Source organism: Ochotona curzoniae, unplaced genomic scaffold (genome assembly GCF_017591425.1).
Source record: "Ochotona curzoniae isolate NIBS_2020 unplaced genomic scaffold, NIBS_Ocur_1.0 scaffold_4505, whole genome shotgun sequence".
NCBI classification, from domain to species: Eukaryota; Metazoa; Chordata; class Mammalia; order Lagomorpha; family Ochotonidae; genus Ochotona; species Ochotona curzoniae.
Window position 1 is genome coordinate 34,232,603 of NW_024467118.1, and position 26,154 is coordinate 34,258,756.

Consider the following 26,154-nt stretch of genomic DNA (forward strand, 5'->3'; position numbering starts at 1 on the left):
GATAGAACTTTCGCTCTGTTCTCTCCCTCTTTCTCTGTAACTGACTTTCAAAGAAACAATCTTTAAAAAGAGACAAAAAGAAACACAGACCAAAGAAAGTAATTCCTTGCCAGTCACCTTCTCTTTTAAACTATTAATTCTAAATGTGTCTATCATTTTGTGTGTGCACCTTTAAAGACAAAGGTTTATGCTCATGTAATATTGGGGGTCTTAACTGAGTTCAAGTTAGGAGCCAAGTTTAAGACTTTAAGAGGAAATACTTACACTGTTCCTTCTTGTATAGTTCTTGAGCTACATAACCTATAACCCCAAAGGTAATAGCTGACAACAACAAACATCTGTTATCTCCCAGGCTCTGTGGGCCAGGAAGCTGGGTGTAACTGAGCCTCCACCTCCAGCTCAGGATCTCTCACAGTGCTCCAGTGAGCATGTAAGTCAGGCTGACTGGAGGAGGATGCACTTCCAAGCTCAACACACACGGCTGTTTGCAAGCATCAGTCATCGGGCTGTTAAACAAATACCACTTCCTTATTACATGAACTCTATATAGAGAAACACAAAAACAGCAGCTGGCTTCCTTCAAAACAAATGAAAGAGTATAGCCTAGCAGGGAAGCCAAATCCTTTCCATAATCCAGTTTCCTATGCAACATTGATGAATATCACCCTTCTTATAATTACAGAGATCAAGTCACTAGGTTCAACCACGTTCAAGGGGATGAGCAGATATACAAGGACCTGAATACTAGAAGTCAGAGACCATTGGGAGCCATTTTAATGGCTGACTGCCAAACTAGCTTGGTTAGCTTATTGATACAGTAATCTCAAGTACTGTTGCGGGTCAAAGGCAGCACCAATTTTGTACTTCATGGTTCAAATATCTCCCATCAGAACATTAGCATGGTACCCTAATGGCTAAAGACCTTGCCTTGTACGTGCTGGGATTCCACATGGGTGTTTGTTCCTGTCCTGGTGGCCCCACTTCCCATGCAGTTTCCCGGCTTGCCCTGGGAAAGCAGTTGAGGACAGCCCAAGGCCTTGGGATCCTGAATCCATCTGGGAGACCTGGAGGAGGCTCTGGACTCCTGGCTTCAGATTAGCTCAGCTATGGACACTGTGGCCACTTGGGTAGTGAGTCAATGGACAGAAGATTTTCCCCTCTGTATATCTTATTTTCAAATAAAAATAAATATATTTTTTGAAAAAAAAAAAAAGACCTAGTTTCAGAGATTTAGAGAGGAGAGACAGATTTTTTTTTAAAGATTTACTTTTTTTTTAATATTACAAAGTCAGATATACAGAGAGGAGGAGAGACAGAGAGGAAGATCTTCTGTCCGATGATTCACTCCCCAACTGTGCGCAATGGCCAGTGCTGCGCTGATCCAGAGCCGGGAACCAGGAACCTCTTTTCAGGTTTCCCACGCGGGTGCAGGGTCCCAAAGCTTTGAACTTCCTCGACTGCTTTCCCAGGCCACAAGTAGGGAGCTGGATGGGAAGTGGAGCTGCTGGGACTAGAACCAGTGCCCATATGGAATCCTGGAGTGTTCAAGGTGAGGACTTTAGCCACTAGGCCACTGCACCGGGCCCAACAGATATCTTTCGTCTACTGCTTTACTTCCCAAGCCAGAGGTGGGCTGGTCTAAAGCTAGGAGCCTGGTGCAGTGGTCCAAGCACTTGGGCAGTCTGGGTTGCTTTCCCAAGCCATATGCAGGAGGCTAGATCAGAAAGCTGGGACATGAACCAGCACCCACATGGGATGCCAGCATTGCAGGCAGAGGATTACCCACACAGCTACCACACTAGCCCTGTTATTCATTTTTAATCTCTGCTGCAAAGTTTTGGTCCAGCTTTCAATTCTCAATCTAGCTACCCAAAGTAGGTCTCTTTACTTACTCCCAGCAGGACTTCTCAATTATATACAGAAACACTACAGCAGTCAGTAAGGACTTCCTTAGCCACATTTCTCATTCGTACCATTTCCTGCCAGAAATTCTTTTTGGCTTACCGATGGCACTCTTCCAGAATTTCCAAGGTTACTCAACTCTCCCCATTAAGTTTGCTGGCCAATTCAATGCATTTCTGCTTTAACACACAGGCTTGGATTACCAACCTCCACCGGAAATCAACACAGCTATTTGTTTAAGCAAGGCATTTTGCCATTCTTCAAGAGACTGTTTTGATCAATGTGACAGGAAAAGCTTGTTGATTTTACTACCCATATAATTCAATTCTATTGTTGCCAAAAACAAAGATCTTTTAATCTATACCATCAATTCCCAGGGTATTTTCTACTAAGGCAATTTAAGAAGCTGTTGCTAATTTCTTACAAATAATAATAAGCCAATGCTACTAAACTTAATTCCATTTAAAACATGACTAATTTCAAACTCAGTAAGCACTACCCAGAACTTCAGCAATTTAGCTATAGTATTGAAGGCGCTGTAGAGATAGCTGCTCAGTGGGATTAACTAATCACACCACCGTAGAGACTCCTCTCTACAATTATACTCAGCAGCAGGCACCTGGACAACATGGAATGCGCACAGCTCATAATTGACGAGAAAAGTTAAGTTAGGTAACCAATAGCACTCTAAACCACAAACCAAAATATTCACTTCTGTTTTAACAAATAAAGTATAAATCCTTTCCTACCCCATACTATGCCTGTTACCCTCTTAATCCTCTGCAATTTACTTGTCTATCTCTTGAGAATGAGAGTTTGGAGGGGGGAGAATGAGCACCAGGTAGCAATCCTCAATCTGATACTCTGATATGAAGTGCACAGTTCTTTGTCTTCTGTTGCTGAAGAATCAGAAAATTAAGAGTGTTAACAAATTGCCACACACAGGACCACATATGGCTGCAGAAGCCCTTAATATGCACACTGTACAGGTACATATTAAGTAGAGTGTCTAAAGAAACAAACCTAATTTCCACTGATTTCCACATGCGTTCTGTCAAAGAAAATGCAAATCAGGGCTCAGCGGATAAATCCTCACCTTGCATGTGACAGGATCCCATATGGGCACCAGTTCATATCCTGGCTACTCCATTTCCCATCCAACTCCTTGCTTGTGGCCTGGGAAAGTAGTAGACAATGGCCCAAAGCCTTGGGACCCTGCACACATATGGGAGACTCAGAAGAAGCTTCCTGGCTTTAGATTGGGCTGAGCTCAGGTCATCGAGGCAATATGGAGATTGAACCAGCTGATATAGAAGGCATTTCTGTTTCCACTTCTCTGAAGTAGTTTGTCCAATAAAAATGAATAAGTCTTTCATTATTATTTTTCTTAATTAGGAAGGCAGATATACAAAGAAAAGGAGAGACAAAGATTTTCCATCCACTGGTTCATTTCCGAAGTGGCCACAATGGCTAGAGCTGAGGCAATCTGAAGCCAAGTCTCAGGAGCTTCTTTCAGATCTTCCATGTGGGTACAGGGTCCCAAGGCTTTGGGCCAACTTGCACCGGCTTCCTAGGCCACAAGCAGGGAACTGAATGGGAAGTGGAGCAGCCAGGACATGAACTGGTTATCAGTTAGTTGGGATCCCAATGCATGCCAGATGAGGATTTAGCCACTGAGCCATTGTGCTGGACTCAAATAAACAAATTGTTTTAAAAATATAAAAGGCAGTTAGAGATCTCGTCTACCTGCTCACGAATTCATAGCCCAATTGGCCATCAATGGCCAGTACACGGCTAGGTTGAAGCTAGTACTAGGAGCTTCACCTGTGTCTCCCACGTGAGTGGCAGGGCCCAAATTCCTTGGTCATCTTCTACTGCTTTTTCCCAGGCTATCATGAAGGAGATGAACTGGAAATCGAACAGCCAGAGGGCAAACTGGTAAGCATATGGGATGCCAAGGTTGCTGATGATGGCTAACACTGTGAGTGAAAGCTTCATGACAATGCCACCCACAACCCAGCCAAGGCAGGTATTATTTATTAAGGCAGCAGATTGAGTGAAAATACAGGGACAAAGCTTTATGCTTTGCAGATGGAATTTAAACTAGTCCAGCAACTGTGTGGAAGACAGTATGGCTGTTCTTAAAGTTTAAACAAAATTTATGTATAATCTACCAGCTTCCCTGGCAAGACACCAAAACTAATTCCAAGCAGAGGCCATGAACAGATACTTGAATATCAACATTCATAATAGCACTAGCAGAGCCAAAAAGTAGCCAAATAACCAAATGTTCACCAAAAGATGAATAAATTTAAAAACATCTATATATGCACACACAGCAAAATAATTTTAAAAGGGAAATTGACACATTCTACAAAATGGCTCTGAAAACACTGTATTAAGTAAAACAAACCGGTCACAAAGCAATAATTCTGTATGATTCCATTTACATAAGGTTGGTTACTTAGCGTAGTCCAATTCAAGAAAAAAGAAAGCAGAATGGGGGCTGCTAGAACCTGCAGGACTATGGTATGGGGAGTTTTTGTTTTTCAAAGATTTATTTATTTTTACTGCAAAGTCAGACATACAGAGAGGAGGAGAGACACAGGAAGATCTCTCTGATGACTGACTCCCCAAGTGACCACAACGGACAGAGCTAAGCCAATCTGAAGCCAGGATCTTCTCCCAAGTCTTCCACTTGGGTGCAGGATCCCAAGGCTTTGGGCCATCCTCAACTATTTTTCCAGGCCACAAGCAGGGAGCTGGATGGGAAGTGGAGCTGCCGGGATTAGAACCAGTGCCCATTTGGGATCCTGGAGTGTTCAAGGCATGGACCTGAGCTGTTAGGCCACTGCACCGGACCCAGGAGTTTCTGTTTTATTAATAGTTTTAATTTGCAAACATAAATTAGAGATATCTGAAAATTTTTAAATTCTAACGACAGAATTTACAATCAATTTCTATGAAACTATCATGTACTTTAATAATTTCAAACTCATGTTCAATCTTGTTTCATTTATAAACCTATATTACTTTATGCACATCGCAGAGCTCAAATAATGTCATCTCCAAATATTTAAACAGGTATTAAAAAAATTTTTAATAAAACCAAATATTATCATACTTAGAAAAAGCCAGTGTTACCTCCTTATTTTATATCCTTAAAACCTTGTTTGTATCAGAATCCAATAATTTTCAAAATAAGCCACAAAACAGGAAGGAAAGCAAAGGAACTAAAGACCTAGCCTAATTGGCTTGTTAGAACTATCAATCACTTTAGCAAAAACTGTCCCCCCAATTGGCCAACTCCCTCTTTTCTCCTTACTAACAGCTTAGCACCTCCACCTCCCCTCACCCCATGGACTGCAATAAAGATTTAACAGGACATTAGCAGCTGCATTATTTTGGTTCTCCCATCATGTGATCAAGTTCTGAACAGAGAGGTATTAAAATTTCTATGTCACATTCTTTAAAAGCAGCTACTTTGCTTCCTCTAAGTCTCCCTCCTGCAGGCTACAATGCAGATGTGAGCTAGAAAGGATCATGCAGACAAGAGCAATAAACTAAGAAATCTAAATCCTGGGTAATCTCGGGCAAAAGCAGCTTATCCACTTCACATCATCTCTACCTACCACCGATGGTTATATGAGAGGATTCTAACTTTTTTAACCTCCACATTATTTGGATCTTTAACACAGTCTGGCTTATACCCTAACAAATGTGACTGTTGTGTAACTCTTGAGCACTTCCTTGGATCTCATTCCAGGGACAGGCATAGCATTACTAAGTTCTTAATTAGCTATATTCCTTCTCTTTACAAGGAAGTATGCACATTTAATGAAACTTAAAAAAAAAAAATTACATTACAAAATGAACAGGAGAAAACACCTTACAAATTTTTTTTTCTACTCACTCAACAAATAATTATAAAGCCATTAAGTGCCAGATACTGTGACATACTTAAAACTGTTCTAGATGCTAATACTAAATTGGCAAGAGTATGCACTGCGGTGCACCCGGTTAAGGCTCCACATGGAATGCTCGCATCCCGTTATCAGAGTACCTGGGACTGAGTTCTACTTGCAGTTTCACTTCTAATTCCAATCCAGCTTCCAGCTAATACTTATACCAGAAGGCAGCAGATTATAGTCAAGTACTCAAGAGAGTCTCAGATGGAGTTCCTATTTCCTGGCCTGGTTTTGCAGGCACCTGGAGAGTGAAGCACAGGTTTAAAGATCTCTCTTTCTCTGTTGCTCTGTGTCTTTCAAATAGATGGCACTGTGTATACATCTTTTTTGAAGTATGTGTGAGAGTCAGTAAAATCACAGGTTGGTAAAGATCAAGTAAACATTCAAGCAAAATAAGTTTTAGGCTAAAAAGGGCAGTGCAAATCCTAGAACACCAAAAAGGTCGAGTGACTGGAATATCTAGTGAGCAAGAAGAGGATGCCCAAAGCAACGAGGTAAACAGAGGCAGCATAATACTAACTGGTCAGAGGAGGAATGTTTCTTGTAAAAACAAACAAGCTGCTACTACTACTACCTTAACTGTGAGACTTAGGTCCAAGACGAACTAACTGGCTATAACATTGTTCTGGTTTATGTGACTATGGACTCGGTGTATATTCTCCACAAAATCCACCATGAAATTTAATGTCTAACTCGATGTACTGGAAGATGGAGTCATGAAGTGATACCCCAGACATCCCCAGCCCCTCTGCCGTGAGTAAAGATTCTGTCCTAAACCAAGCAGGCAGGCAGAGATATCAAAGCTGCAGGTGCCTTGGCCTTCAAAACTGTAAGCCTGCAGCATTCTGTTCCTATTAGCCAGAATGAATGAAGACAAATGTTTTCATTCTAAGACAAGCGTTTTAATAAACACTACTGGGAAGTATGTGTGTAGGAGGGGAGCTAGCTTAGTGGTTAAGTTACCATAAATAGCAGTACCTTGATTTTAATACTCAGCCCCAGCTCCTGTTTCCAGCTTTGTGCTAATGCAGACTTTGAGAGGTAGTGATGAGGGCTCAATTGAGTTCCTGCCAACCTTGTAGGAGATGATAGGAGAAGCTGAAGTTACCAGCTTCAGATCCAAATCAATACCAATCACTTAAAAATGCAGAGCAAACCAAAAGATAGAAACTGCTGGTTTTCTTTCTCAAATGTAGTATCAGAGTCACGTGTTGTGCAGCACATTACGCCTCTGTAGCATCAGCATACCAGAAGGGCATTGGTTTGAGATCTGGTTGATTCATTTTTGACCCAGCTCCTGGATAACAGCATGGGAAAGCAGTGGAGGATGCCCAATTGTTTGGGCTCCTGACCCAGAAAGGAGACCTAGAAGCTCCTGAATCCAAGCTTCAAACTTGCCCAGCCTGACCACTGTAGCCATTTGGGGGAGTGGGTCTGGTGGGGTTTGTCTGGTGGGGCCAACTCAACTAGACCACAGCATCCGGATGCTGGTATGTATGAGGACCATGTCTGAGGCAGTCTGGTTGGACTGGGCTGCAGCATCTATTAGTTCCCTTGAGGTGTGGGGCCAGGACAGAACTGACTGAGCAGCTGACCCTGCTGCACTGCACTGCCTGGCACACACAAGAGTCAAATCTGAAGTCACCCCAGCCAAAGTTCCATGGGGCACTATCCAATAAAGACCATTGGATTCAGACCCTGGCCACAGGGAAAATCACAGGATGCGTGGTCCAACCTTGGAGTGCATGTGTCAGGACTGGGCCTCCTTAGTTGCTGATGTACATGTAGTGGACAGCATGCCCAGATGCACAGGGGCACACAACAGCCAGCTCATCCAGGCCAGCAGGGGATTATCGACTGCCTTGTTAGAGGATGGGAAGAACAGGTGGGACAGCTCTCTTGGTCAAGCTTTGTAGCAAGTTCCTAGGTCTGTGGATGCACTAAGGTGGACTCTGTCAACCAGTAAGACCTTGGAACACTACTTCCCCAACATGGGGGTCCCTAGGGCATCATCCAAGGACAACCCCCACCCCTGAGTGCTGCTGCAATTTAACAGCAAGGAACAGCCCTCTCCCCTTCCTTCCCAGCAGACACTGGAGAAAAAAATTAACATGTGCTCCACACTCCTCCTTCCTCCATACCTGAACCTCCTCACTCTAATCAGAGCCCCACATTGGGCATGCATTCCTCTCAACTACGTAAACAATAAACAAAATTTAGAAAATGAAAAAAGTTTTTAAGAAATCAGAATAGGGCCCGGCGCGGTGGCGCAAGTGGTTAAGGTCCTCGCCTTGCACGCCCGGGATCCCATGTGGGTGCCGGTTCTATCCCGGCAGCCCTGCTTCCCTTCCAGCTCCCTGCCTGTGGCCCAGGAAAGCAGTTGAGGACGGCCCAAAGCTTTGGGACCCTGCACGCGCGTGGGAGACCTGGAAGAGGCTCCTGGCTTCGGATCGGCATAGTATCTGCCGTTGCGCTCACTTGGGGAGTGAATCATCGGATGGAATATCTTTTCTCTGTCTCTTCTCTCTGTATATCCACCTTTCCAATAAAAATAAAAATAAATCTTAAAAAAATAATAGAAATCAGAATAAGTTACATGTAAAGCAGAATAAGGAATATGATAAGAAATGCATCGGAACATGGAAAACAGATTAGATGGCAGAGTACAGGAAACTCAAACATCAGAGCATCCCCGAGGAAAGGCAAAAGCAGATTCATCCTGCAAAGGGTCAGAAACTGGAGTGCCAGTTACCTTGGATGGCTGGCAGTGGGCATGGAACTAAAAATGGGATTGTGGTTAAACATGAGATACAGACAAACATCAACAGTAAATGAAAGAACAAGGTTTTTTCTTGTTGTTGGGTTTTTTTTTTTTTGTCTTTTTTCTTTTTTTTTCTGTGCCAATCCAAAGCCAGGAGCCAGGAATTTTTTCCAGGTCTCTCATGCAGGTACAGGGTTCCAAAGCTCTGGGCCGCCCTCAACTGCTTTCCCAGGCCATAAGCAGGGAACTGGATGGGAAGTGGGGCTGTCGGGATTACAACCAGTGCCCATATGGGATCCAGATGTATGCATGGCAAGGACTTTAGCTGCTAAGCTACGGCGCTGGACCCTGGTTGCTTTTTTTTTTTTTTTAAACTTTCCACAGAAGCTGAAGCAAAGAAAGCAATCATAGATGTAACTCAAGGTGGTGGTGAGGTACGAGCAACCTTCCTGGCTCCCAAGATGTCACAAACAGGTTTGCGTTATACCTCACCCCAATCCACTCACTTCTCTTAAGACAAGACACTGTAAGTTCCTTCTCACACTGAGATACGGATAGTGAACATCCCTGGCTCTGTCCCGATATGAAATCCACCAGCAGCAAAACAGCTCTGACAATCAACACAATGCTTCCAAACTACTTTTTAATACCTCATTCTTTTTTTGGTTATATTTTTATTTCGAATTTTTAAATTTTGTGGTATAATTTCGTACAGACTGAGATTCCCCCCCTAAACTACTACCCTCCAGACAGATTTTTTCCCTGCTGCTACAATAGTACAGTTTTTCATAAGGAGTCATAATTCTATCAGTCTCGTATTTGAGTGTGCCCTGCCATTGCTGATACAGACAATGTCAGACAAATCATCATCCCATTGCCTACATAGTTCCAACAGTTTGACTCGAAATTCACCTTCTGTTTTGAAGCAGGAATGCATGTTGCATTGTACCCCCACATCTGGATATGGTAGACCCCAGTACGCCATCACTGTACAGTTCCATAAATGAGAAGCCATGAAACAAGCTCCACAACTGGTATGAGTTAGAACAACAGCCACAACAACAGCCTCAAAAACAACAAATTACAGCACCATGAAAAAAAAAAAAACCAAAAAAAACAACACACGCCACTGAGTAACTAACACATGGGTGACAAAAATGACAAAAAGGAAACACAAACGACTCTTTGGAAAAATGACGCCACTGTGTCTTCCATGAGCCAGCGATGAATTTGACAAGAGAAAAGAAATTGTTTGGAATACATGAAACTGAAACAAACAAAAAAAACCATCAAAACACATGGGATGCAGCAAAAGACAAACACACACACATACACCAGTATGAATCGGATTACTGAAGTTACACTTTCCATGATGGTTTCCTTATATAAGAGAGAACATATGGTATTTGTTCTTTTGTGATTGACTCATTTCACTGAGTATAATCGTTCCTAGTTGGGACCATCAAGTTGTAAATGGCATAATTTCCTTCTTAACAGGTGAATAATATTCCATGGAGTAGATATACCACAGTTTCTTTAATCACTCTTCTTTGGACACACATCTGGATTGTGTACATGTCACTGCTATTGTAGACTGCGCTGCTGCAAATATACGATTACAGATCCCCTTCTTACATGCAGATTTCATTTCTATTGGGTATATTCCTAGCAGCAGGATAGCTGGGTCATACGGCAGATTTGCATTTCTCCAAGAACTCTCTATACTGGTTTCCACAGTGGCTGTACTAGCCTACAGTCCCACCAGCTTGAAAATGGGTGCTTTCTCCCCACATCCACGCCAGCAGGTGTTGTTAGTGGAGTTCTGAATGCCAGTCTCACTGGAGATAGGAGGTACCTCAACGTTTTCAATTGTATCTCTCTGATGGCTAGGGAGCCTGAGCATTTTTTTCTGTCTATTAGCAATTTGAATCTGTTGTTTTGAGAAATGTCAATTTCCTTTGCCCATTTTTTCACAGAGTTGTTTTCCTTATTGTCCCTGGGTTTCTGAAGCGCTTTGTAAATCCTGGATATTAGTCCCTTATCACTTGTGTAGTGTGCGAAATTTTTCTCCCAGTCTGTTGGTTGCTTCTTCACTTTGTTAATTGTTTCCTTTGCTGTACAGAAGCTTTTTAGTTTGATGCAGTTCCATTTGTTCATTTTGGATTGGATTGCTTTCCTAAAAACTACCAAAAGGGGCATTTATATAGGGATTAGTTTACTACCTCTAGGTTTAACATACATGGAGCTTAGGATCTATTTAATATATAGCAGTATTAACTAAGTATATGTATATAACTGAACAGGAAGGTAACCCTTTTAGGCACACTTCCTCACCACTCCCCACCAATCTCAGTGACATATGCATTCTCTCCAAATTTAACGCCATTCCCCAAAGGCAAACACTCCTATAAAAGAACAAAATTTACTTAAATACCTATTACTTTTAACATCTAGAGACTAGATGTTTCCAGTAAGGACTTCACTTTCCACTATCCACAAAGTAATTCCTAAAAAACCCACACAGTTAACAAAAATTCTAACATGAAAGTGTCTTCTCAACAAAAACATTCTGGCCTGGAACCCTGCCCTCTGCCCTTCCCTAACAACCCAGCAGACAGCTGTAAGCACCTGCAATGCAGAGAGGGAATTTGAACAATTTAACTTCCATAACAGCTCCTTCCTATGAATTTTAACACAAAGTATACGCAATGTACTCATTTCCCAATTCTACTCTTGTCATCCACCAGTGGCCTCTTTAAACATCTAGGAGATATAGACTTTGTTTACCCTTTATGTACATTAAAATTTAAAAAAAAACTGTCTCAAAGAAGGTTATGAAACAGGTTGCTTAAAAAAAAAGGGCCTGGCACGGTGGCATAGTGGCTTAAGTCCTTGGCTAAAGTCCAGGATCCGATATGGCAGCTGGTTCTAACCATGGCAGCTCCACTTCCCATCCAGCTCCCTGCATGTATCCTAGGAGAGCAATCAAGGACAGCCAAAAGCCTTGGGATCCTGCGCCCACATGGCAGACCCAGAAGAGGCTCTGGGCCCCTGCTTTGGATCCATGTAGCATCAGCCACTGCAGTCACTTAGGGAGTCAGTCACTGGACAGGAGATGATCTTCGCTGTCTCTCCTCCTCTCTGTATACCTGACTGCACAATAACAATAAACATGAAAAATAAACACTAGGGGTCAGCACCCTGGCTTCACAGGCCTCTGCCTGTGATGCTAGCATTTCATATGGGCATGGAATTCATGTCCCAAGTGCTCTACTTCCGATCCAGCTCTCAGTTTATGGCCTAGGAAGGCAGCAGGATGGCTCAATTGCTTGAGCTCCTCCAGCAACGTGGGAGACTAGAAGAGGCTCAAGATCCCTGGCTCCCAGTCTTGGATCAGCTCTTCTGGCTGTTGAGGACAACTGGTTTCTAGGTCTCTTCTCTCTCTGTAAAAAACTGCCTTTCAAATAAAAATAAACTTTTTTTTTTTACATTTAAAAAAGAAAAAAAGAAGTCTTTAAAAAAAATTAACTGCAACTGCAAAAATCAGTGAAAATAAAGTTGAGAAATTCTCAAAAAGTGGAATAAACACAAAGGGGTCAGAAAGTTTTTGAAAATTAGGGAAGACTTACAGAGTTCAGAAACAATAAGACAAAACAAAAGGCAAAGAAAACAGACACACACAACTTAAAGGGCTGAGTGACTTCCACCTCTAATATTGAAAGACACACTAAGGTATACCATCCAGCAAGGAAAACAGTGAATGGGCTAGGAACAGGCTTCACAAACGTAACACTGAAAGCTAGCAGAGAAATGCTCCCTGAGCTCTGAGAGGAAATGTTAAAAAATCTGAAAGTGTGGATGTAGAATGAAGACATTTCCCATATAGGAAGATGACAAACAATTTTGCCTCCCATACAATCTTTTTCATGAAGTACTGGATGCTATGAACCACACAACAGTAAACACATAAACCAACAAAGAAACACTGGATCCAGGAAAATTAGCTCCAACAGAGAAGAGACAAATGGATGACAACTAAGAAAACACCAGACAGAAGTGCCTACTGGAGACAAAGCTCAGGGCAGAACACAGGATGAGCTTTAGTCTCCTGTCAAGCAGTTTCAGAAAGATTTAGTTAAGTAACAGGTTCACAGAAAATGACACAAATCACTGTAGGCTGAACCAACACGACGGAGAATCTCATCTAGAACATTAATGCATAGGCTCGGCGTGTTAGCCTAGTGGCACAAACCCTAGCCTTGTGCTCACCAGGATCCCATGTGGTAGACCGTTTGTGTCCACACTGCTCCACTTCCCATCCAGCTCCCTGCTTGTGGCCTGGGAAAGCAGCTGAGGGCAGCCCAAAGCCTTGGGACCCTGCACCCGTGTGGGAGACCTGGAAGAAGTTCCTGGCTCCTGGCTTCAAATCGACGCAGCGCTGGCTATTGCAGTCACTTGGGGAGTGATTCATCGGAGGGAGGATCTTCCTGTCTCTCCTCTCTGTATATCTGACTTTGCAATAAAAATAAGTCTTAAAAAAAAATTTCATTTCACCAAAGTCAAAAATCCTCAAGTCGTTATATGTGCTTTTCCTTTAGAAGCCTGGGATAAAACATCTTTTCTGTCTTTCCCAACCTTCTGCAGGTCACCTAATTTCTTGAATCACTTTAACATCTTACTTTGAATATCACATCTCTGACTCTCTTCCTTTGATTTTGTTATCTCCTATTTTAAGAGCCCTGTGATTACATTTGAGCCTAGTCAGCTAATCCAGGATAATCCAGCCCCAAATCCTTAATTTACTCACATCCAAGCCCTCTTGCCATATAAGGTAACACAGGCTCCAGGAATTCAGAAGTGGCCATTTTGGGAGAACAATGTTTGACTCTACACTGTATAACTCTGAACACTGGTTAAAAAATAAAAACAATTTAACAATATTAGAAAACAAGGAAGGAACAGTTATAGGAGAATACAGCTCAGTGCTTAGCCACCAGTACATTCGTGGGCATCTAGAGTTTCTTTGAACATGTAGTTTAGAAATATAGAACTAGGGGAAAGTATGGTGACATAGCAGGGTCCTCAGGCTAAAATGTTGATAAAAATCCCAGCTGCTGTACTTCAAATCCATCTCCCTGCTCATGGCCTGAGAAAACAGCAAAACATGGCCCATGTACTTGGATCCTTATGGAAGACTCAGAAGAAGCTCCTAGTCCCGGACTGTCTCAGTTCCAGCTGTTGCAGTCATGTGGGGAGTGAATCATGGATAGAAGTTCTCTCTCTCCTCCTACCTCTCCTTCTCTTGGTAACTATCTTTCAAATAAATGTAAATAAGTCTTAAAAATATATCTTTATCTGAAAGGTGGAGTTGCTGACAAAAGGAGAAACAGAGAAAAAGAGATCTGCTGGGTCACTCCTCAAATGACCACAACGGCTAGCGCTGCGCCAGACCAAAGCCAGGAGCCAGTCACAGCTCTTTGCCTGGTCCAACACCTTCTGCAATAGGCATTTGTGAATGAGCCAACTGGAGAGCTCTATCTTCTAAATAAATAAAATGAGTATGTCTATTAGCATGACAATGAGGAAAAAAAAACCCTAGGAGTAAAAATCCTGCTACCAATTTCTATCACAACCATTTTCTGTGTGTTATTTTCCAAATAAAGAATTTGACAGTAACTACTGCCTGCAAAAACATACTTCTCTTGAAATGAAGTTTTTTTTTTGGGGGGGGGGTAGGGGTTGGCACTGTGGCATAGTAGCCTAAGCTTCAGCCTGCAGCCCTGGTATGCTGTATGGGCCCAGGGTTTGTATCCTTGCTGCTCCATTTCATTTTAAGCTCTCTACTAATCCCTGGCTAACAACAGTCCAAGTCCTTGGGCCTCAGCGCCCACAAGGGAGACTTTCAAGTTCCTGGCTCCCGGCTTTGGCCCTTGTGGTCATTGAGGAGTATACCAGTGGATGGAAGATCTCTCCCTTCTCCTCTCTCGGAAACTCTAGTTTTCAAATCAATATATCTTTTAAAAATATTTTTTTAATTGAAAAGTCAGATATACAGAGAGGAAGATCTTCTATCCTTGATTCACTTCCCAAGTGGCCACAACAGCTGGAGCTAAGCTGATCTGAAGCCAGGAGCCAGGAGCCTCCTCCGAAGTCTCCCACGTGGGTGCAGGGTCCCAAGGTTTTGGGCTGTTCTTGACTGCTTTCCCAGGCCACAAGCAGGCAGCCAGGTGGGAAGCAGGGCTGCCAGGATTAGAACCAGCTCCCACACGGATCCCTGTGAGTGCAAGGTGAAGACATTAGCCACTAGGCTATGCTGCCAGGTCCAACAAATGTTTTTTTTTTTTTAAAGAAAAGAAACCTTTGCATTGTATTAACCTCCCTCCCTCCAAATAAGTAATTCTTACCCCACCTTAGAAAGTCATCTATGCTGGTGCCCGGCATGATAGCATAGCAGTTTAAGTCCTTGCCTTGAGCAGTAACTTGGGGAGTGAATCATTGGACAGAAGATCTTCTTCTCTATCTCATCTCCTTTCCATATATCTGACTTTGCAATAAAAATAAACAAATCTTTAAAAAAAAGAAATAAATCTCCCCTAGAAGCCTCTAAAAATTAACACTGTTCCACATCTAATCTTGTGCTTGAGGAAATTAAAAAATTTTGTCAGTGTTCTTTTTATCTAATCTAGTTACTGTCTTAATACAAACCACTCAGAGTTTAGCTCCCCTGTAAATAAAGTATAAAACAAACAACTGGTTCACACTCTAATATATTACAATATTTTTACCCAGGAAAAGAATAGTTTTTGTTGGTGGTGACAGGAAAGTTGGACAAGGTGTGGCAATTCATTCACTCTGTCAAATCTGATAAGTTAGAAGAGTCTACCTTAACATTTTATCAAAAACAAGATTCTTAAGAGAAAATTCTGTCCTACAGCTGAAATCCACCATCATACAAGGTATCACTGAGTCTGTTGAATTTAGAATCCAAATGAAAAAATTCATTATTCAAGTACAGCTAAAACTACAGACTGAAAGAGACACTGTAAAATAGCTCACTGCACTCCCCTCACATGCCAGCACGAGCATCCCATCCACGCATCGGTTCATGTCCTGGCTGCTGCTCTTTCAATAAAGCTCCCAACTTATGCCCTGGGAAGGCAACAGAGGCAATAGCTCAAAACCTCAGGCCTTTGCACCCATGTGGGAGACAAGGAAGAAGTTCCTGGCTCCAGATCAGCTTAACTCTGGCCGTGGCAGCCATTTGGGGAGTGAACCAGTGGACAAGATCTTTCTGTCTTTCATTCTCCTTGTAAATTTACCTTTCCAATAAAAATAAATGAACCATTTATTGGGGCATTACAAGCACCAGGTTCCCATCCAAGTTGTTCCATTTCTCATCCAGCTCCCTGCTTGTAGCCTAGGAAAGTAACAGAGGACGGCACAAAGCCTTGGGATCTTGCACCTGAATGGGAGGCCCAGCAGCAGCCCTGGCTGCAGATCAGCTCAGCTCCAGCCTTTGCAGTCATTTGGCCAGTGAAGCAGAGGACCTCTCTGTCTTTCCTTCTGTCTGTAAATCTGCCTTTCCAATAAAAATAAATGTTACCTTCTTTAAAATTTAAACAAGAACACAAGGTCAACCTATTTATTTCTAATGGCTAGCCAGTCTACCTAAAAATGTCACTAGACTAGACTCTGAGCAGTTTAGTAAATCCTACATTAAGTGCTATCGATACTTGCACCCCAGCAGATACATGTGGGAAAAGTTGAAGACACTGTAATTGCGAACTTTGTTATTCATACATAATCACTGTAAAGGAAAGATCACTTTTACAACAGATATATAAAATTCTAAATGTATTCTCTCTTCACCAAGATCACTTAATGAAAGAAAACAAATTCCAATTAAGTATCTAAAGATGGGTAAATAAGTGGGCTGAAATAATCTAAAGTCAAAGAAACTACTCTTATCACTCACCTTACAATTTCTAAAGTTCTTTCAACTGACTTACTTATCTGTAAGGCAGAGGTACGGAAAGGAAGAGAAAGAACTTCCATCTACTGGCTCTGTCCCCAAATGGCCTCAACAGCTGAAGCCTCCCAGAACTCCATCCAGGTCTCCCATGTGGGTGGCAGGGGCAAACTCATGCTGCCTACCCACACCCGTTAGCAGGGAGCTGAGCAGAAGCACAGCAGCCAGGATTTGCTCACTCCATTACCTGATGTTGTAGGTGGCAGCGCAAACTCAGCCACAAAGCTGCCTCTCATAAGGTTCTTTCATATGCTTTTAGTAAATTGAAATCTATTAGCATACTAAACCAACAGCTGTCAAATTTTTTGGATAGAAGGATCCTCTCATGCCCTTAAAAATCTGAGGACACCAAACACATATTCATTATGAACCAATAAACCCACACATTAACAAAAATGTTATGAATATTACTTTATTCTTCCCCCCAAAAAAACATGTAGGAATGGGACCTGGCCTGACAGAATGAAGACTGTTTTAACTGTGTTTGTTTTCCACATGTTACAATGCTTGCATAAAGAGTGAAGAAAGGACCTGGCACAGTAGCCTAGTGGTTATAGTCCTAGCCTTGCATACACAGGGATCCCATGGGGTACCACTTCCCACCCAGCTCCCCACTTGTGGCCTGGGAAAGCAGAGGATGACCCAAAGCTTTGGGACCCAGCACCCTCATGGGAGACCCAGAAGAAGCTCCTGGCTTTGGATTGGCTCAGCTCCAGCCATCGCAGCTTCTTGGGGAGTCAATCAAAAGACTGAAGATCTTTGTCTCCCCCCTCTGGAATTCTGACCTTCCAATAAAAAAATTAATAATAATAAAAAAATGCAGATGCAGATATGTAGTTGGAAATAACTATTTTTATAGTTTCTGAAGTAATTATAGATGCACCTTGTACATTAAACCAAAAATCAACAAATGGTAGTTTCTTAAAGTTTATGGGATCAAAAAACATGGCAATGGCCTGCTGGATTAAAATCCTTAATCTAACCTGCACTTTTACATATCAATTAAATAATTTGCACTTTTCACAACACATGTCATTTGTAAAACTCTGGCAATACTACTAAGTTATTACTACTAAATTAATTTGAAAAATCCCCCGAGCATGTGAGTTGAGGACTAGCCACTAGGCTACAGCGCCAGGCCCATCTGAAAATCTATGAAAGTATACTGGGAAGCAGTCCAGCTCATGATGGCAGAAATGCATTTTCCATTATTTCAATTTTTGCTTGAAGCCCCAAGTTTTATCACAAGCAATAAATACTATTTATTAAAGAGATAGTGTTAGAGTCAACATTGTAGAATAGTGAGTAGTGTATGAAGCTGCTCCCTGCGACACTAGCATCCCAAACGGGCACTGGTTTGAGCTCCAGCTCTCCCTCCATGCCAACCACATGGGTGGTTCAGAAGCTCCTGGATTGTGGTTTCCGGCTGGCCCAACCCTAGCAAACGCAGCCATGTGGAGAGTGAACCAGCAGAAGAAGATCTGTCTCTCCCTCTCTGTAACTCTTTCAGAAAAATAGATCCTCTTCATGTGCTGAATAAGGTAAGAGCATTCTTTGACACTCAGAATATTCTGAACGACACATTTGTTACAATTTGCATTTTTTTCAAATTAAATCTGATTTCTGTTGGAATTTTACTGGCAACAAGTGCATGAGATTTGATGGCATGATGTCAGCTTTGCAAAACGGAGACCACATGGGGAACAAGAGAAGAATGGAACTAATAACTCCTTTCTATCTGCTGTGCCGTTCAGGGAAAGTCTGGGCACAAATGCTCCCCTTGAAAATTGGTTGATACAATGACGTTTTATGACTGAATATTAGTTAGGAAAAAACTAAGGAAAAAAAACAAACGTTGTATTCTTGAAGCTTTACTCTTCAATGTGCCTTTTATTCTCTAATTTTTAAAATCTTTCAAGTCTGCTTGTGTGGAAATCTGTATCAGTGTATGCATACGGCTGGTGCAGATGGGGTCACATGCATGTGCGTATATGTCTAAGAAGAATGTTTGTTGTTATGAAAAATTTACAAATTATTAATCCATAATAAATATTCCCAGGGCAGTTAAAAAAACAAACAAAAAAGAAAGAAAAATAGATTCTTTAAAAAAAAAGGCAACAAGTCATTGCTCATTTGAGAAAAGGTCCATTATCATTGAAAAATGAAGTTTAAGCAATGTCTGTATTTCTGAAAAAAAAAAAAAAAATTCCATGCGAACAGCACAGCTTGAAATTCAAATAGCTGGTAGTCCAGCAAAAGGGCTTACGGCCGGTTTTCCATTTTATCCATGCAGAATGTTAAGAGACTGTTGTGATGAGGCTGATGTAGTGGTTAATTTCTGGGAGGAATTCCTGCTAATGCAGATCCTGGGAGACAATCGTCCAGTAACTATGTCCCTGTCACAGAGGCCGGAGACCTGGATCCTGGTTTCTGTCAGGTCCTGGCATTTTAGAGTATTTAACTCTCAAAATTTTTGGAACGTGTACTCAAGTCAGGAGTAAAATAGCTTTTAATGCTTCATCAAGGAGAGTCTTAAATATGTCTTCCCCCCCACACTATCTGTACATAGAAATGAAGATTACCTTGAGTGGTGCTGTCTGAAGTCACTGTCATGATTCATGCAAACATGTCAGATTTATTTACACAACTTTTGTATCACTTAAGGTAAATATAAACATAACAGTATAACAGTAAATGTAAATGTCACCTTAGCATCATTTTGAATACAGTTCTGACTTCACAATGAATTCTTTGCAAACAGGAAAAAACAAAAAAACCCATGTGTAGTCACAATTTTTTACTCTCAACTAAAGGTTCACCAAGGCCTTTCAACCATCACAGCTCTAATGCATTAGCAGAAAACTCACTAAGACTCCAAACTGATTTCATTCATTCAAAACAAAATTACTAAACATTATATAAGTAAACCCAATTAATAATCTTTTCACCAGGACTAAAAGATCAAAGTTTGCAACTACATTAGAAAAGTTTTTGAAAACACAAATCCAATATTCCAACCTGTTTAATATTACACAATTGATCTTTCCAACAACAATCTACTTATTTCACTGACTTTTTTCAATATTAATGAACATATAAAAAGCAGTGTTTCATGGCTAAGCATTTAATAAATGCAACTGCTGATTATTTAAGACGGCCCTGCCATCTCATCATATAGTATTTTCTTTTAACATTTATAGCAACTTGTGAATTACACACTAAGTATTTTGAATACAGGCCTTTATCTCTTTCTACTAAGGAGGCTACTTGTGATGATTTTATCAGGTAAACAAAAAGGAAAAAAAGCTATAATTAAGGATGTTATTTGAAACATTTATCTCCAATCTTTCAATTTGGCCATTTAACATTGAAAAATTTAAAATATTTGTCTTCCTGTAACTTTAAAAGAAACTAAGCAAATACATATGTGTAGACACATGTAGGAACTTCTTTACTGACCTAATAAAATACTGCTTTTCCCACAATTTTCAGGGATGTGAGGTTGTTGTTTTTAAGTATTTATTTATTTATGTTGGAAAGTCAGATATACAGAAAAGAAGGGTGACACAGAGAAAGATCTTCCATCTGCTGATTCACTCTCCAAGTAGCTACAACAGCTGGAGCTGTGCTGATCCAAAGCTAGGAGCCTGGAGCTTCTTCCGGGCCTCCCACGCAATGATGCAGGGTCTCAAGGCTTTGGCTGTACTTGATTGCTTTCCTAGGCCACAAGCAGGGAGCTAGATGGAAAATGGAGCTGCTGGGATTAGAACCAGCACCCATATAGGATTTCAGTGCGTGCAAGGCAAGGACTTTAGCTGCTAGGCTACCGCATCAGGCTCAGGGATGAGTTTAAAATTTAGTTCAATTACTAGACAGTATTAAGAGATATTAACTTTTGGCTAATTTTTAATAATTTGAAACAAAGTATCAATGTACTTTTAAAAGACATTATCCATAATTTTCCAATAAATGAATGGAAAAAATTGTAACACAAGGAAACTAATATGCTACATATTGTCTTTAACATTATTTAATAGCAAGTTCACACTATTTTATGTGACTGCAAGAGAAAAACACACCACGCCTCAGTGTTAATTCTAGTGTTATGAGAATGTGTTATGTCACACGTCAGGATAGAATGTTAAATATGACCTTTACCACAGGTTTTGGGTACAGCAGATATGTCACTAATTTGAAATCCATAAAACTACCCTCTAGTATTGTTTCTACTGATTTATCTTGTTGCTTAAATCTAACATGCACACTATTCCACAACAGATTCAAATCTGTTTATGCTAAGGTACAAAATATATAGAATATACTTATAAAACCCATGTTTTTATAAGTCTGTAAGGATTACTCATATCTTAAATGTTTTACTTACATTATTGCTTAAGACACTATTAGAATAATGACACTATTGTCATTTGAAAAAACCATAGCAAAGCAAAGCACAGCACAGCACATCCCACACGAGCACCATCAAGGTTGCTCTACTTTCGACACTACTAATGGCTTGTGAAAAAGCAGCAGAAGACGGCCCAGCTCCTTGGGCCTTGGCCTGGCTGGACATTTGGGGAATCAGCAGTTGGAAAAGCATGCATCTGCTCTGCTGATTTGCTTTTCAAGCAAACAGTTAAGTCTTATAAATAAAAGATTTTATGAGAAAATTTCCAGGGTCAGCTTTGCGGTATGGAGGTTATATATGCAATAGTTTGTCCAATCCGGCTCCCTGCTCATGCCCCTGGGAAAGCAGCACAAGATGGTCCAAGTGCGTGGGCCCATATCCATGTGACACTCAGACAGAGCTCCTGGCATTGCCATGGCCCAGTACTGGCTTTTGCAGCCATGAGGGGACGGGAGATGTTCAATCAGCAAATGGAAATCTATCCCTCACTCTTTCCAAGTAAGTAAGTCTCAACAGAGCTGGCACCGCAGCACTGCAAGCTAAGACTTCAGCCTGTAGCACCACCCTCCCATGAGTACCTGTGCAAGTCCTGGTTACTCCACTTCCAATCCAGCTCACCACTAATGGCCTGGGAGGTCTGCTGGAGACAGCCCAGGTCCCTGGGCCTTTGCACCCATGTGGGAGACCCAGAAGCAGCTCCTGGTGCCGGCTTCAGCTCAGTTCAGCCACGACTTTTGTAGCAGTTGGGAAGTGAACCAGCAGAAAATTTAAGTACAGATCATAAAAAAATGCTAATGTAGAAAATCATTACAGAAAATTCCTTACTGTTTCATTTTTACATGAATTTTGTTTTTGAATTCAAACTTTGTAAACAATATTTTTTTAGTAGACAATTAATGAATAGAAAAGGGTCAAGTGACACAAGGGGCAGCGTTGGCCACACACAAGTTGATGTTGAATGATGGAAATTCATTACACTATTCTGTATACATCACAATATTTGAAACATCCAAGGACATATTATAAAAATGCAAATTAAATAAACACCCAGTTATTTTCTCCAGGAAAAATAAACTGAGCAAACCACAGAGCACTACTGTTTCTGCAGTGAACACTGACAGTTTTGATAGTGAAAGTACTGACTTCTAATTTAACCACAGTAACACGAAGGAAGGAGAAATGGGAGGAAAATGCTAGCTAACAGCTTAGCTTTCATTCACTTGAGAAGTAAATTAATAAAACACAAATATCATGTCATTTCTCCAGAAAGTAATCAGGCATGGAGAAATTTAGCATATAACAGCTGAATGACTGTCCTTCCAGTTCTTCTCAGTCATAACTCACTCCTTCCCACCTCTTAAAGGTAACCACTACATTGATTTTTGCAGTAATTACTACATGGTTTTTATTTTAGGCTTACCAGCTCGGTATGTGACTCTAAACCAATAGCTTAGTTTTGAATGTTTCTGAACTTTAATCTTAGTAGAATCGAAAAGCATGTATAAAACACATAATACACGAACTATTTCCTTTGGACAAGAAGTTCTCAGTGGCATTTAAAAGCAATTCCATGGCTTCCTCCTACTCTCAATAACTCTCCTTTACTTGCTATAAACATTATACCTAAATCCTAATAAAGCTTTCACTTATGCATTGGGTACTGTTTTATGTGCATAAATTCATTTAATCACCAAAACACGGTTAAGACATACCTTTATTGCTACCCACTTTTACAGAAACAGGCAAAAAGAGATGAAATAATTTGTCCAAGAATATACAGCTAATGAGTGATTAAGGAGGATTCAAACAATGCAGGCTTGTCCTGAGTCCAGACTCTCTTACCCAGTGCCTCTTTGATAGCTGTCAATAAATAGCCTATCAGAAATATAAAATCTGATGCCATTATGGCTACTCTAAGATTAAAGTAAAAACATGCACAGCAGAATATCTTAGTGATAAGAAAATATCAGAGTGATAGAGATTTAGTGCCGTACCCTTCTTTAAGACAAGTAGCTGCACTAGCTGTAACAATCATTTTAGGCTGCTTGAAGGCCCGAGAACAGACTAGCCCAATGCAGACAGAAAATGTCCTTAGAAGGCCTAGATGGGCCAAAAGATAGCAATATATATAGTCAAATGTCAAGTTCTGTCTTAGCTTTTCAATGTACTAAAAGTTCTAAACCTTGAATAATGAGGTCCAGTAAACACTGTGTTGTTTCTATGGCCCAGTAGGCTCTATTGGGCCTACCATTTCAAGGGATAGAGCACAAAGAGAAGCACAGGCCTGCCTCTAGACTTTCATTTATTTTTCTGTGCAGCGAGTTCCTCAGTCAAAAGCAGTACTGTATGGAATGATGGTGAACACTTATAATCGCAGAATTTTTAAGATTTCAGAAAAATCTTCCATCTTCCAGTTCACTCCCCAAATGACCACAACGGCTGGAGGTGAGCCAACTCAAAGCCAGGAGCCAGGAGCTTATTCCTGGTCTCCGATGCAGTCGCAGGGTCCCAAGGACATCCTCCACTGCTTCCCCAGGCCATAAGCAGGGAGCCGGATTGGAACTGGAGCAGCCAGGACATAAACTGGTGTCCACGTGGGACCCTGGTGCTTGCAAGGTGAGGATTTAGCCATTGACCAGTCATACTACGTCCATCAATATCTATTTTTAAGCCCAGTAGGCAGTCCAATATTCAATTTAACTTAGCAAAATATTGTTGTACTATTTCTTGTTAACACATCTTCAGAATAAAGATTAGAGTATAAAAACCACATAATTAATTTATTTAAGCATACAAGAACCCAGAGATGTACTTATCCAAAGAAACATTTATCAGATTGTGTTAGAGACAAAATAAAAAGCTAAGGTCTCTTCTTGGCATTATACAGCAGTATCTCATCAATTCAGTTAAAAACCATGCCAAATATAAATCTACACTTAACAAAAGTACATCTCAATTACCCTATCTTTCCTCTCTTCTCCTCCCCTTTAGTTTCAGTAACACTAATACTACTTACTAGTACCAGTAACACCAATAGCCCTGGTAATCCTTCAATTCAGCAAATATTCAGCACCTACTTTAAACCAGGCATTGTTACAGGCACAGCAATTTTTACAGATGTGCCACCTAGAACACAAATTAGTCCTGCACTAAGCTCACAATATATCAGCAGGTAATAAAGAAGGCATCTATGTAACACAATCCTACTAAAAAAAATTTCCAAAAGTATCACACAAAAAAGGGTCTAACCCTGACTTAAAAGCAGGGTAGGATTCTGACCTGACCTGTAGGAGTGTCTTGCATTTCAAGGTAAGAGCAGCAAAAACAAAGACCCAGAAGCCAGAGTATATAGGACTTGCCTGAAGAGCAGTATCCATTTAACTGGATCCTTAACTATACAGCAGCAAGTTAAGAGCACAAGACCACACTGGACATAGGCTCAAACTTAATTTCTAATCCAGTGGAAATGCTCCAACTTAGTTCCTAATCCAGTGGAAACAGTGACTCAAAATTGATTTCTAAGGAAAATGACAACACTGGGACTGGATTTAAACTAACTGAGAAGTGAAACAGGATAAAGAAACAGCAAATCATTTAGGAAATTACTGCATTCCAGATAAAAGTGCAAACCTGAACAAAGGTGAAAAGGGGATATGTAAAGAAGATTAAAGCACTGCAGAAAAGAAAATGGTTTGCCCCAACAGCCCACTGCATATACAAGGCAAGAGGCATACTGCGAGCCTTTGCTGCCAAAGCCGAGATGTATCATTAGCAAAAACTAAGCAGGTTAAAAGTGAAAGATAGAGCCAGATATAACTTGTTCAGAATTTTAGCCTATATTTGGGGAGAAAAGAATCTATTAATAATCATATTTTGCTTCAGAACAGCAAAATCTTCACTTACCAAAAATACAATACTATGCAAACTATGGTATACAAAAAGATCTAGATTAAAGCAGGATTATGACTGAAAAGTGGGTATTTTTTATATTTTAGTATATTTTATAAACATATTGGAACAAATTATCTTTACTAAAATATAATGAATTTTAGCATTCAAAAATAATAGGAATGTTCAGCATCTAAACAATACTTGATAATCTCAAGAACTTTATTACATACAAAAGGTCTTCAGAAAGCTCACGGAAAACATATATTACCATTTCTATTTCTCAATGAATTTTTCAACATAACTCTCATCTACCACAAAGTCATTCTGTTCCCCTGGGTAACTGACGTTCTGTTTGAAGTATAAACTTGCGATTAATTAGAAGTCATGCTGTTTTTCTGCCTTACATTCTAATAAAATAGCCGCTCCTTGAGGGCAGGGTTTATGTTCTAGACAGCTCAGCGCACAGCATTTAGGAGACCTTTGATAAAAGAAATACATGGAATCCAACCAAGAAATGTTTTCCCACGTTTATAGCACTCTCACAACTTGGTCAGGTTACACAACACAGAAGTAACAATCCAACACTTGAGAGACTATTATTCAACAGGCAATGAATTACAAACAAGTAATGTAACTCCTCCCTTGAATTCAGGATTTACTTCTCAAAACAAGTCAAACACAGCTTCTCCAGAAAAATTTGATGTACTCTGTGTGACCCTAAGTGAGTCTCAAGTTTCTGGTTTCTTACATGAAAAACGTATGAGAAACCAAGAGAAAAGAACATAAGAATTTTGTAAAATATGTCAAATATATTATGTATGACTGATTTCCTTTAGGATTCACTACTCTGCTCAGATACTTCATGCAAAACCAAGCATTCCTTAGCCCAACACAAAGGTCATTATACCACCATAACCTACAAAAATCCTTAAGCAGCAGTCTACAGACTGTGGGTCAGAAATAAGATCTTAATATAGGGAGGAAGCAATCTTGAGAAACATGATGTATATATTTCATTAGATTTTTAAGAATCTGAAGTACATATATTATCTGAGTTTTAACTGCTATAATTCAAGATACAGAACACAGGTAAACATTTTAAACAGCATTTTGGAACGATGCAACTGCTTTGGAATAATGTCTCTACTGCCTCAAATGAATGAAGAACCTTGAGGACTCAAAACTTTGCATGAAC

The 26,154-nt window shown here is 40.6% G+C and overlaps 1 protein-coding gene across 2 annotated transcripts in view; it reads right to left on the reverse strand.

Moving 5' to 3' along the window:
• PPP2R2A (protein phosphatase 2 regulatory subunit Balpha) overlaps window positions 1-26,154 on the reverse strand; it is a 71,757-nt gene that overhangs the window by 42,698 nt on the left and 2,905 nt on the right. The gene's annotated exons all lie outside the window — the stretch shown is intronic.